The following is a 13,002-nucleotide window of genomic DNA, read 5'->3' on the forward strand; positions in this document are numbered from 1 at the left end:
AAGCTTACTCCACTTCTGCAGCATTTGTGTAGGTGCGTGAGGCGGGCGGGAGGCAACTCTGAGAAGGAGGCAAGAGGCCACTTGCCAGCGCCATGGCCATCGTAAAACAAGACTCACTGGTGGGGGGAGAAAGAGGCGCTGCCTCAGAGCGGAGCATCCTGGGGAAATAAATCAGGCAGGGAGGGAAATAAATCAAAAGTGGACAGCTAGAGCCCAAAGCCAATCCTGAGGTTGGCAGCATCCAAGGTATGCCTTGTGTAGAGAAGAGAAGGCAAGAAGAGCCATCCCTGTGGATATTGGCCATTGACAGCCTTACCCTCCTCCACGAACTACTACATCTTGTGGGAGGGCGCACGGGGGGGGGGCTCTGCCTGCAGATAAGGCAGCAGCTGTGGGAGGCTGGGGGCAGAAGCTGAAGCTCCTCCCAGGAGTCTCACAGAGATGTGAGCTGGTGGGCAAGCAAGACAGGGTCACTGGACCCCAGCAAGGCATGGGATGCTAGAGTCAAAGGCATCCATGGAGGGTCAGGCTATCCATGGGAAAAGGGGGCAGACAAGGAACTGAGCTGCAACCAACTTACGGGAGCACCCAGCTGTCTCCTAAGAGGTCCGCTTGCCTTAGATCCCAGGCAGATTAAATAAAATCATAGCATTATAAAATCATAACATTCAATAGAATCACATAATTGTAGAGTTGGAAGGGACCACAAGACTCATCAAGACCAACTCCCTGCAAGGCAGGAATCTTTCCCCCAATGTGGGGCTCAAACCCACAACCCTGAGATTAAGAGCCTCAGGCTCCACTGACTGAGCTATCCCACGGGATCAGATACAGGCCTACAGAGCTATCTAGACAACCTGCCACCCGCCAAGCAGGCAGCAATGCTTAGGTGCCAAACAGCAGTGCACTGAGCTGGTGGAGAACCTAGGAAACTGCCTTACATTGAATCAGACAACTGGGTCCATCTAACGCAGAGGCGTCTAGGGTTCCAGGCAAGCCCTACCTGGAGATGCCACTGGGGACTGAACCAGGGACCTTCTGCATGCCAAGCAGGTGATGTGCCACTGAGCTTTGGTCCTCTTCAAATGGGGCTCTTCCATCAGAGGAAGAACAGATGCTCATATACTTTTAACAACAGCAAGGATTCAAACCTAAACAAAAGCTGTTTTTCCAAACATGGACAGAATTAATTTGCCTGCTGAGCTCAGAGTTATTAAGGGAAGTTATAGAAACCCACAAAGCATGGTGCAAATTTATACAGTATCTGCCTATTAGTGACGACCTCAAATTTAGCTTGCGGGCAGCAGATGACTATGAGAAGGAGCAACTAAGGTAAGCCTGGAGCCTCCAAAGTCCTTTAGTGTCCCTAAAAATCTGTGTCCCCCCCCCCAAGAGGAATACTATATTCAATAGTATCAAGTGGTGAGAATTCTCACCAGCAAGCCAGAACTTTTACATAACTCGAGTAAGAGAGGAATATTGAACAATAAAAGAGGTTTATTCAGAGAAAAATGGAACAAAACCAAACACTTTAAGGAAATAAACACAAAAAACAGCCGTGTTCATAGCCAAAATTCTTATTTGCCTGTAGAGGAAAATGCTACACCAGAACAAAAATATTATTATTTTATCGCGGCTGTGACTAGAAATTTCTAGTTAAGACAGAGCATAAACAAAGCCTTCTGTCACATACTGCATCATCCAAATTAGATTCTCCATGCATGCTGTGCCCTTAAAAAATGGAACGCACCTCCTTAATTCAAAGGAGAGAAACTTCTAGCTTCAGGTCCTCTTAAGTCAATGACTTTGAAGAACTAAAAAACGTTCAAGGGGAATAATGAGGCAAGTGCAAGACACCCTGGAGAAAGTGGCAACTTACTTCCTTGCAGGGAGTGGTCAACATTTAGCAGAGGAAGTTTCCACCGGATGGCAATAAGCAGGTAAGAGCCTGGCTGCTGGGTCAGGCTGATGGCCCATCTAGTCTAGCTTCCTCTTCTCCCAGTGGCCAACCAGATGCCGATAAGGGAAACTCTCAAGCCGGATCAGAGCACAAGAGCTTCCAGCAACAAGTATTCAGAAGCACTACTGCAGAGCACAGCCACCCTCCAGGCCATGGTTATCCTTCTTCATGGCCATGCTAGACAAGCCAGGCAGGCAGGCAGGCGGATCAACCTTTGGCTCTTAGTATTCCAAATAGCCGTATCCTGGTCAAGAGTAACACCACATTAACATGTGTTACACCTCTGTAGGACACCTGGCCCTGCACCACCACAGCCAGCAGGGGCCCTCCTACCACAGGAAGAAGGGGGTGAACACAGGTTCCCCAGTCCCCAGTGCTCTGGGGACCAAAATACAGCTAACCTAGATTTTTGGTTATCTGAAGAAGTGTGCATGCACACGAAAGCTCATACCAAAAACTAACTTAGTTGGTCTTTAAGGTGCTACTGGAAGGAATTTTTGTGTTTTGACTAGATTTTTGGAATGGTTTCTGGCACGAAAAAGCCAGGATTGCAAAAGAAGAGAGACAAAAGAGAGAAGGTTTAACTGGATGCCTCATACTGGAGATGACACAATCTCCAGGCACTCGCAACCGTTGTTATTCTACGCAGCAGGGCTTCCTAGCAAGAAGCCCTCTCCTTTCCCAGTTGCTGCCATCACATGTTGTAGGGGAGGCATTGCCATTATGAATTATTTCCAGTAGGTTACAATTTGCAAAAACATTCCTGGTTGAAAATGCCACTGACGCTGGATCCGCCCATCCCAACTGGAGGGAGCTTACGTGGAGGATGTGAATAAAGCGTGTTGGGTTGTTGACCTAGAAGGGCTGTAAACATTTTTTTTCCAAACAGGCAACGGCTAATAATAATAATATAGTTTAACCACAAAATACCGTATTTTTCTGTGTATAAGATACCCCCGTGTATAAGACGCCCCCTATTTTGGGGGACTCAAAATTAAGAAAATGGGGGGAGATTGCCCAGAGTTGCTGAGCTTTATTGGGGGGGGGGAGTTGCTGAGCTTTTTTTTTTAAGGGGGGGGGTTTGCCAAAAATCACTCACCCGATGGACCTACGCTGCCACTCACATGCGTCACAAAAGCTACCTGTCATCTGTCCCCTTGCCAAAAGAAGCCACCAATCACCCGCCCAACTGCTGCAGCAACAACCAATCAACACCAGCCCTTCCCACAGACACCAACAAAACGCCCAATAGCCGCTGACAATCTCCAGCTCGCGACAGCAACCAATCCCACGTCCCCCCATGTACTATCCATGTATAAGACGACCCCCAATTTTTGACCATAACTTTTAAATAAAAAAAACCCTCATCTGATACATGGAAAAGTACGGTAAAACAAAAACAGTCATTCTTTAATTAACAATGTCCAGATAGGTCGTGAAAACAATCTTTTTAACTGTCAAAGACCAGAGTAAAGAAACAGGTATGTCTTCAGCATACACTGAAAGCTATATAGCGAAGACACCAGAGACACCCATAAAGGGGGAAATCGCACAGCTCAGGTGCCACCACAGAAAGAGCCCTTGAACCTCTGAGAGAGGCAAATGTACCCAGACGGCCTCCTCTACCAATCTAACATCTGGCAGGATCTGTAAGGAAGGAGATGGGTCTTCCAGGTATGTGGAGCCCAAGTCATGTAGGAGAATGGGAGAAACTCTTTAGAACAGAAATTGTGTGTTTTCTACATGTCACCCTGGCCAATAACCCGGCTGCCTCATTCTGGACCAGTTGCAGCTTCTGAACCATCTTCAAGGGGAGCGGGGCACGTAGAGTGTGATCCAATGTCGAAGTTACCAGAGCATGGATTATAGCAGCCAACTTATCTTTGATCTGGTAAACCAACTGGCAATAGAAACAGGCACTCCTAGTCACCAAGGGTGCCTGGATCTCCAATGACAATGCTGGTTCCTACTTGCCTGCTCCTTCCAGGGGTCTGCAACCCCGTCCAAAATAGGCTGTCTCCTGCCTCTTGGACAGAAAAAAACCTCTCTTGCCTTCTGAGCCTCAGTCTGTTGACCCATATCCAACCTGTCACTGTCTCCAAGCAGTTGAACTGCCTCTCATGATTCAGGTGGCTCAGAGGTAGATATGCCACCAGCATATTGGTGACACAACACTCCAAATCCTCTGATGACAACTCCCCACAGATATTAAATAGTATGGGGGAAAGAATGGAAGCTTGTGGGGTGCCACCGGATTAACTCCCATGCTGCTGAGCTCCTACGCCCATAACTACTCTGGAAAACAGGCCCAAAGATAGGACAGGAACCGCTGTAATGCAATGCCCCCAACCACCACTGCATGGATCCATTCTAGGAGATTACCGTGAGCAACAGAATCAAAAGCTGCAAAGAAGTGTAAGAGAATAAGCAGGGTCACATACCCCTCTCCTAGTCTCTCAAGGCAGTTTTGCTACCATACAAAACGTAGTGCTGGGCTAGGATACAAGAACTGGCGTACCCCCATGACTTGCATCAGGAAAGGCGCTTTTAAACTTGTTCATAAATGACCTGAAGTTGGGGTTGAACACTGAGATGACCGGGCATGCGGCTAGCACCCAGTGGTTCAGGCTGGCTCCCAGATGTGTCAGCATCCACACTCCCTTGAGGCTTTTGCAGCCAGAAGCATGGAAACAGAAACAAAACAATGGTGTTCTGAGCCTCTGGGGCTGTCAGTTCAGAAGCCATTATTATGGGTTACTGAATGGGGGAAAGGGGTGGTTTGCTTTCTGACATTCCGTGTTTGTGAGGAGCTGCACTGCCCCTACATAATTCTGAGCCTCCTCCTTGCTGGTGGGTCTGTGTCTACAGTTTCCTCAACATTGCGTTTTTCCTTAGCAGCAAAGGTGGTGGGGAGGTGCTGGCCTCCAGCCTCCCGTCACGGATCTGGGGCAAATTAGAGACTCCAAAGCACCAGCAGCAACCTGAGCCTTGGCTGCCGCTCCCAAGACAGCACGGGGCCTCCATCACCCGAGTCTCCCTCCCCCCATACTGACCACAGTGTGGTGGTGGGGCTTCCACACCGGCCACTTGTTGAGCCAAGAGCCAAGACAACGGGCCGTCTGCCAGCCGAGAAGCTTTATGGCACTTTCATACACATTAGCCAAACAAGCACCCGGGGAGCCATTGCCTGGCAGCAGCAGCAGCAGCAGCTGAGGCAGGCTGAGCAGCAGATGCCTTGCTGGCTGGCGTCCATCCCATCCCCAGCATCCCACCCCAGCCACCAAACACGGGAGGGCAAGTGACAGGCAAGAACCACCTAAGAGCGAAGGGGTGCCCCCCCATTTGCTCTGTGCCCCTGGCCTGCAGAGGGGACAGCCAGCCTGTGGGAGGTGATGGGGCCGCCCTGAGCACCAGCCCTCAGGAGGACTGGCTTGCAGCCCTGGAGCCTGCCTCCCAATTGCTTCCATGCGCATGCCTTCCCCATGCAGGCCCCCTGCCAGATACCCTCTGGCAACGCACACAGCTGGGAAGGCATTAAAAGAACACAGGTGAAAATTATAGGGTGGCTGTTAAAGTTGCAAAGGTCCCGCAGAAGAAAGGGAAAGCCTTTTTATGCACACCTTTCCGGCGGCTGTTGAAAAGAGTTGCCCCAGGGCACCGAATTTACTGGCAAGGCTGTGCCTGGCTGGACTAGTGCTCCATGCATGTGGGCTAGCCACAGCTCTGAAGAAGCCGCCAAGCCCCACCGTGCTCCTTGGCATTCGCAACGGGTCAATTTCACACAATGCTTTGCAGCTGTGAGGTGAGAGCCTTGTCCTAGGGACCTTAATGTCAAGCGGGGTCCAATGAAGCCAACCTGCTGCCCTCCAGGCGCTTCGGACTATAACTCCCAGCCAGTGTAGCCCTGTGATGCTGAGGCTAATGGGAGTTGTGGTCCTACAGAAACTGGAGAGCATCAGATTGCTGAAGGCTGCAGGGTGGCAGAGAAGGGAGACTCTCAACACTCACATTTCATTTTTTTTAAAAAGGCACAATAACCAAAAGTCAATTTCTTTTTTTCTTTCTAAAAAAAAGGTCTTTGAAAAAAAACTATTTTGACCAAGTTTGAATGTGCACGCTCAGAAGAAGGGTAAAAAGCTTTGCCTCATGGAAAGTTCAGTATATTCTCCCAATATGTTGTGACTCTTTTTTTACATCTTGCTTTTCAAGGCAAATATGGCTGACAGTACAGATAAGCTAGCATAAATTTTAGAATTAAAAATAAAATCCAAAAACACTGGGGATATCTAATGTTGTGTGAGTGGGCCTGTGGTTGCATGATGGGATTCCCTTTCCTCTCCTCCCCTATGCAGTTTCCCCCCAATCTGCCCCAGAGGGTGCCCCTCTAGCCAAGAGGTTAAACTGGGGCCAGGTGAGAGAACTGACCCAATTTGTGATGACAGTAGTCCTCAGCTTGGGGCACAATAAGCTGCAGTTATTAGCACAGGAAGTATGGAAATCTTTCCCAGGTGTGGGACATCACCGATGACAGGGTCTAGGAGACCGCTTCAACAGTCCTGAATATCTGTCTGTATTCCACAACTGGGGGAGGGAAAAGGACATTTCCAGAGACTCACTTCCTTCTCTGAGACTTGGGAGTCTGCTTCCACATGGAGACACACACCTTTGCCCGACTCCTTAAACATCAGGTTAAAATTACCCTCATCTGCAGCAGACCATACCTGCAGATGGCAGTGCAGGTGCAGAACGAGGGGACCTGATCTCTTTGCATGTTTCAACTGAGATGCTTTGAGGGTTAAACTATGGAACTCACTCCCACGGGAGGCAGTGATGGCCCCCAACTTGGATGGCTTTACAAGAGGATCAGGCAAATTCATGGGAGAGAGAACTATGGTGGCTTCTGGCCCTGATGACTCTGCTCTGCCTCTACACTTGGAGGAGGCAATGCTTCTGCATCCCAGTTGCTGGAAGCCACAGGAGGGGAAGAAACGTCGAAGCCTGATTGCAGGGTTCCCACAGCCTTAGGCTCTTCTTTTGGATAGGCTTGTCTTCTTGCCCAGGTTTCCCTGACCCATAAACTGGGACTATTTGTTTAAATTAATGCTTTTAATATTCCCTTCTAATATTCCTTTCTTTCATTCACCTGTTTTACTGGTTTTATGTTGCATTTCTGTTTCAGTGATATTGTTTTTATATTGAATACCACTCAAAAGTTTTATAAAACATCAGGCTGTTTATGCATGCTCTGAATAAATATGAAGGTTGCCCGGGGTGCATAATGTATGCTGACAATGGGCTTGTTTGATGCCTCATTGTTTCTGTATACTTTGGCTGACAGAGCCCTATAAGCCTACAATTAACTAAGTACATTCTCTTGAAGCCTCACCTGAATGGCAAGTCCAGGTGGCAAGAGCCTGAGAGGTGAACTAGTCACTCAGCGGCTGAACGTCTCCTGGAAGCACCAGAGAAGCTTTTCATCTGGGCCCACCTTTGGTGGCCAGGCTTATGTTTTTAGGAAGCCATATTGGGGGTGGGGGGTTAACCAAGCAAGGGAAGCAGAAGCAAAGCAAAGGCATTTCCTTTCTGGATCACTTTCAGGGGTGTCCCATTGGGGGAGAGAGAGCTAGAAACGCAGGCTGGGCACTCCCAGGAAGGAAACTCCCAGATGGGAATAGCTGCTCTTTGGAGTAGCTCTAAATCCATGCACCAGGAAAAAGATTCTTGACGTAGATAGGATGGGATGTGTGTCTGGACTTGGCAGCTGGCAAAGCACTCTCAGGACCTGCCAGAAAGGGAGTGGAGCACGCCACGGCCCCAATCCTGCAGCGCCCATGGGCTACGGGCTTTAATAATAATGATTATGATAATAATAAGTATTTCTTGTACTCTACCCATCTGACTGGGCTGCCTCAGCTACTCTGGGCAGCTTCCAACAAAGCGTGAGGGCAAGCTGGGAGAGGCATCTCCAAGAGCTGTGCCTCCACCCTAATACAAAGTGGCGCCTCTTTGGTTGCTCAATGGCTCTCAAATCTGAACACCAACGTGGCAATGAAGTACACTGCAGAGCGGTGGGGGCAGAAGAAGAGGTCAACTGGCACAACGAATGCCCTTCGGCAAACAGAGAGAGTGAGAGAGGTCTTGAATGACAAGGGGCTGAGAGCAGTTAAAAGGGGGGGGGTCTCTTCACACTCACAGAGCCATTTTGTATAAAAGCTTCAGAGAAGCTTTTTAGAGAAACATCCTCAATGTATTGTCCAGTAAGACAAGTTTGCATGCAGTAGGAAGTCATTGAAACACCGTCTGTACCAATACTCATCTGAACCCAGAAGGACCAGCAAACTGGTTTCAAGAAAAATAAAAGCATTCAGCTTTGGTTCAGGAGTGCAGCGTCTACAGGGCTGAGAAAGACTTCAAAAGTAGTCTACAACCGAATAAGTAACGGGGAGGTCTCTCTAAGACAGAAGACTCTGGTCCTCTACTGATGAACATGTCAGCAGCTTCAACTGCTTTACTTGTTCAATTGACAGTGTTTCATGAGTTCAATATAATTTTTTGAAGAAATCCCTTCCACACCTCCTCCTCCTCTTACGGGCACCATTCCTCCACACCCAACTTTGTTAGTTTGAAGTAGGACAAGCAGTCAAAGAGCACAGGTGAGGAGCATGTGCAGCATTGCTAAGCATTACCACAACTGGCAGGAGGAGCCTCTGCTCTCCCGCCCTGGTGGGGATTTTCTCCAGAGCAAATGCACACACCACAAGCTGGATCTCGATTTACAAGCCTCCAGCCTTTGGTCCCACAGGGCAAGTGAAATCTTCCAGTGTGGAAGAACACAAGAGTAAGTGGGAGCCAGCAAGCACGCTCCACATCAGATTAAGCGCCAAGCCCTCTGGTGCTCCCACCCCATGGACCAAGTTCCAGTCATCTTCCACAAGGCTACGGATCTCCCCAGGGATCTCTAGAAACAAGAAGCCAGAGGAGCACGTGGAGAGGAATTGCTCAAAGCCAAGCTATTAAGGGCTTTGGGGCTGGGGAGAAGAGAGACTAGAGAGCCAACACGATCAGAATCAAAGAAAATTAAAACACAATATTGAGAGTAACCTAAGTCCAGATTTCCTCTTCCTAATCCTCCAGGAACCCACAGATGGCTGGGATGGAAAGGATGCCACTCTGGCTTCAATCCCTGCTTGGAACAAGGGAAAGACAAGAAGAGGCCTCGAGTATTCATGAGTTCAGAACAGGGACAACTGGCTTGGGCACCTTGGGCACGTATAAAAGCCCCCTCCCCCACCGTGTGGGGCGGGGATAAGGAAAGAAGCAGATGCCAATGCTTCACACACCATCTCAGGTGCCACTAAAAAGTCAAATGCAAACCTTAGTACTTGTGCCCCCGTAACATGTCACTGCAGCCACCACATGAAGACGCCTCCATGGATCTGTGCAACCCACAGTCTTAACACAGCAATCAGGCTGCAGTGCCTCAACTCTCCTCCCCACCAGCCCTGCTCTTTCTGCTCCAACAACGCCACTCCACCTTCCCTCCCCACACCCTGCCTGGCCCCACCTGTGCTCTGAGCAGCACCTGACTGACTCCAGCTACAAAAGTTGAGGCTGCTGGACAGACTCTTGGGCTGGGGTGCTGCTTGGTGGTAGTGGGGGGGGGGTTGTTGGTTTTTTGTATTATAGATCATGTTGTGATTGATGAGGAAATTGATCAGCTTTGTTTCTAAATGTTTTATTTATTGCTTATGACTACTTTTTTCATGTGGTGAGCCGCCTTGAACTGTGCAAAGGCGGCATACAAATAAGATTCTATATGCAGGCATGTATTTGTATTGGAGAAGCAGCTGAAAAGTAGGCAGGCCAGAGGAGCCCGGAGAAGGACTCAGGTGTACCGGGCCCAGTTGCCCTCCAACCCCTCCCAGTCCTTCTCCCACTTTCCCACCCTGCACTGAAACACTCTCCTCTCCCCACAATAAGAGGGAAAGGCATCGCACTTTGGGTCCAGCAGCCACATGCACAGCTGTCCCAAAGAGGGACCTTGGCACTCCTGGCGGGGCTTCCTCTACACCCAGGGGGAAGAGGACTGAGGACCTGGGCCTCCTGCCCCAAATTGGGTGGGTGGAAGAGTGAATGAACTGCTGCCCTCACCACATGATCCATCACAAGGTGCTTATGCCTGCGTCACTGTTTTGCACCTGCAAGGCTGCCAAGAAACACATGTGCCCCCTCCCTCTTCCCCCGGTGGGACTGGCGTGGCAGCCCTTTCTTCCTCTGATTTAGCTGCTGCGAGGCTCTCCCTCCCCCAGGGAGGCTGGCCTGCTTGCTCAACGCTTGCCAGCTGGGACGGTGTCTGCAGATCTGTCCCCAGGTCCGTCCCGTCTGGCCTGAGCTCAGGGCTGCAGACTGCCTGGCTGAGGGTCTCTGGCTGGCTCCTCGGGGGACAGGGTATCCTGGCACCCCTCCATTGCCACTGCTTTGAGACTACGGCTCCTGCACCTCCTCCACCACCTCCACCGGCAGCAGCAGCCGCCCGACTTCACAAGGCACCATCCCTCCCCTTTCCAGCGGAAGAGCCTGCATGCTGCTGCCCTGCCTGCCTCCCCCCTCCCTCCACTGCAAAGTAGCTCCAGCTGTCAATGGCCCAGATTGGAAGTGCAGGTACAGGAGCTGGCGCCCTGCCCGTCTCCCTTGTGTCTGTCTGGTGAAAGAGGAAGCCAGTCCACCTCTGGAATCCTTCACTCTCTCCTCGTTGCTACTCTCCCCGCGTCCCTCCAGGGGATTGGGGGTCAGTCTCGCTCACTCGGTCTCTCTCTCCCCCCCCTTGCCCCTCTCCGATTACAATGCAGGCAGTGTTCGCTCCAAATCCCCCACTGCACGTTAATTCTGCTCTTCTGTCTCTAACGACCAAACCGCCTTCCTGTGCCTTCTGTCTTTCCATTACTCCTCTGCTATTTTTTATCTCCGACAAATAGCGTGCGTCAGCTCCAATTGAAGGGAATGGGGCGGGAAGGGGAGCACGCGGCAGCGGGCGGAAGAGGGGGCACAGACAGACCCTTGTTTGCACACGCACAGGCACCCCTCCGCCACGGAGGGGGCCAGCTCACAAGGCGGAGAGCCCAACAGGCCCAAAGGAGCAGAAACAGCAGCCCAGAATCTCACTTATCGAAGTAGTCGCTGTCCTGAGCACGGCCTTTCATAGCTCACATCAGGGCGGCTTATATTATTGGGATTATCCCATAGGATCTGCCATAGTGAATGGCTGCAGAAGGGTCTGTCTGTCCTACAGTACTTTTAAGCCATACAGCATTCCAGATACTCCCCTCCCTCTTTAAGACTGTAGCACTGATTTGGTGGGGTGGGGGAAGGGAAAAAAAGACTGTAGCACTATTCAGGAGTGTGAATTTCAAGGATTAGAAGATATGAGATGTAGGCAGAACCGGCCAGTGAAATCAGTAAGGAGCTCTTAAAACAACTGGTGCATTTTATTGGGAAAAGAAAAGACACAGAACTAAGAGATAGCAAAGCAAACACAAAGCAATAAAACTACTAGCACATTTGCAAAGCTAAGCAGGGTCCAGTATGGTTTCAAATTGGATGGGGCACTGTGGGTTGAGATTCTTGCACTGCACTGCAGGGGATGGACTAGATGACCCTCGGGATCCCTTCCAACTCTACAGTTCTGTGATTCTATGAAAGAAGCCCATGTTTCTTTCTCTCCCTTTGTGTGCATTTGCGTCCCAAAGCAGAAGAAGCAATCCTCCCATCAGGCCAAGGTATGCAGCACTCCCTTTAGGGCACTAAGTCCTCCAGGGTTCTCCTTCCCTTCCCCAGCAAGATTGTTCCAGTTTCTGCCTCTCTCCCCCTGCGCATCCCGGCAGAGACTCAAACTCTCCTTTGGGGGCACAGCAGCACCCCAGCTTCCAGGCAGTCAGCAGCTCTTCCATGCCAGATCCTGAACTCCCCTCTTTCCCAGGCTGATTTATGGCCTGCAGAGAAAGGTTCTCTTTCTGCCTCCAAGATTCCTTGCATTTGGCCTCAGTTGCCACTACCCCAATCGGCTGTTGCTACTGGCGCGTCCTGCTCTCAGCTTTGACAACTGGACTTTTCCATTCTCGACACCTCAAGAGCCACTCCCAAAGGGCACAGATATCCCTTGTTGGTGCCCTGGGATTTGCCAAGGTCCTTCGGCAAGAGGAAGAAACGAAACTCTCTGCTCCAGACCAGCCTTCCCTCAAGCTGGCTGGGAATGGGAGGAAGGAAGGGCTCATTGCAGCAGGACCCCTTCCAGCCCTCTCCGTTAAGCAGACCAGGCCTGCTTATTAACTGCCTGGCTGGTGGGATGGCAGCATGTTGCTGAAGACTCCAGAGAGCTCCATCATGTAGTTGGAAGTTATGGAGTTGCAGGGTGCGTCTGCATTTGGCAGCAACACACACATCTCTCTGGCAAAGGACTCGCCACCCCCAAGGTTGCAGGTTCTCACTGGAAAAGGTACCCAGGGCGCCTTCCAACACTGTGCAGTCCAGGGGCAAAAATTGCTCACTGCCCCCCCCCAAACCATCCTCCGCAGCTCCCTTATAAAGGAACCACCCAGATCTTGCTTCTGTGCAAACCAGGCCCAGCTTGTTAAAGGTTATAAGAGACACCGATGAAGCACAGCCCTCTGTCAGCCTCAAACTGGGTGGGAAAGCAAACTTCCCTGCCCCTCCCCAGAATGAGGAGGAAGCAAGGCAGCATCACAGTTGGGTCCGGAGGCAGCACAAAGCTGGGGGGTAGCTAAGCCTGAATAATAGTAATAATAATAATAATAATTTTTATTTCTACCCCACCCTCCCTGGCCGAAACTGGGCTCAGAGTGACTAACATCAATTATATAACACATCAAGATAAAATCAAGCAATCAATTAAAATCAAAATCATTAGAATCAGAGTGGTTCACATCTCTCTAACAGTAGCAGACTAATTACTTTCTCCTTTTCAATCACAATCAAGCACTTCACAATCTGCCTTGCTGCAGCTGTTATTATTACTTTGTCACAAC

General features: G+C 50.2%; 1 protein-coding gene across 1 annotated transcript in view; it reads right to left on the reverse strand.

The window, feature by feature from the left end:
* Nucleotides 1–13,002, reverse strand: part of BOP1 (BOP1 ribosomal biogenesis factor) — a 63,129-nt gene that overhangs the window by 25,372 nt on the left and 24,755 nt on the right. The window lies entirely within an intron of this gene.

Source organism: Podarcis melisellensis, assembly GCF_964234715.1.
Source record: "Podarcis melisellensis genome assembly, chromosome: 7".
Classification (NCBI taxonomy): Eukaryota; Metazoa; Chordata; class Lepidosauria; order Squamata; family Lacertidae; genus Podarcis; species Podarcis melisellensis.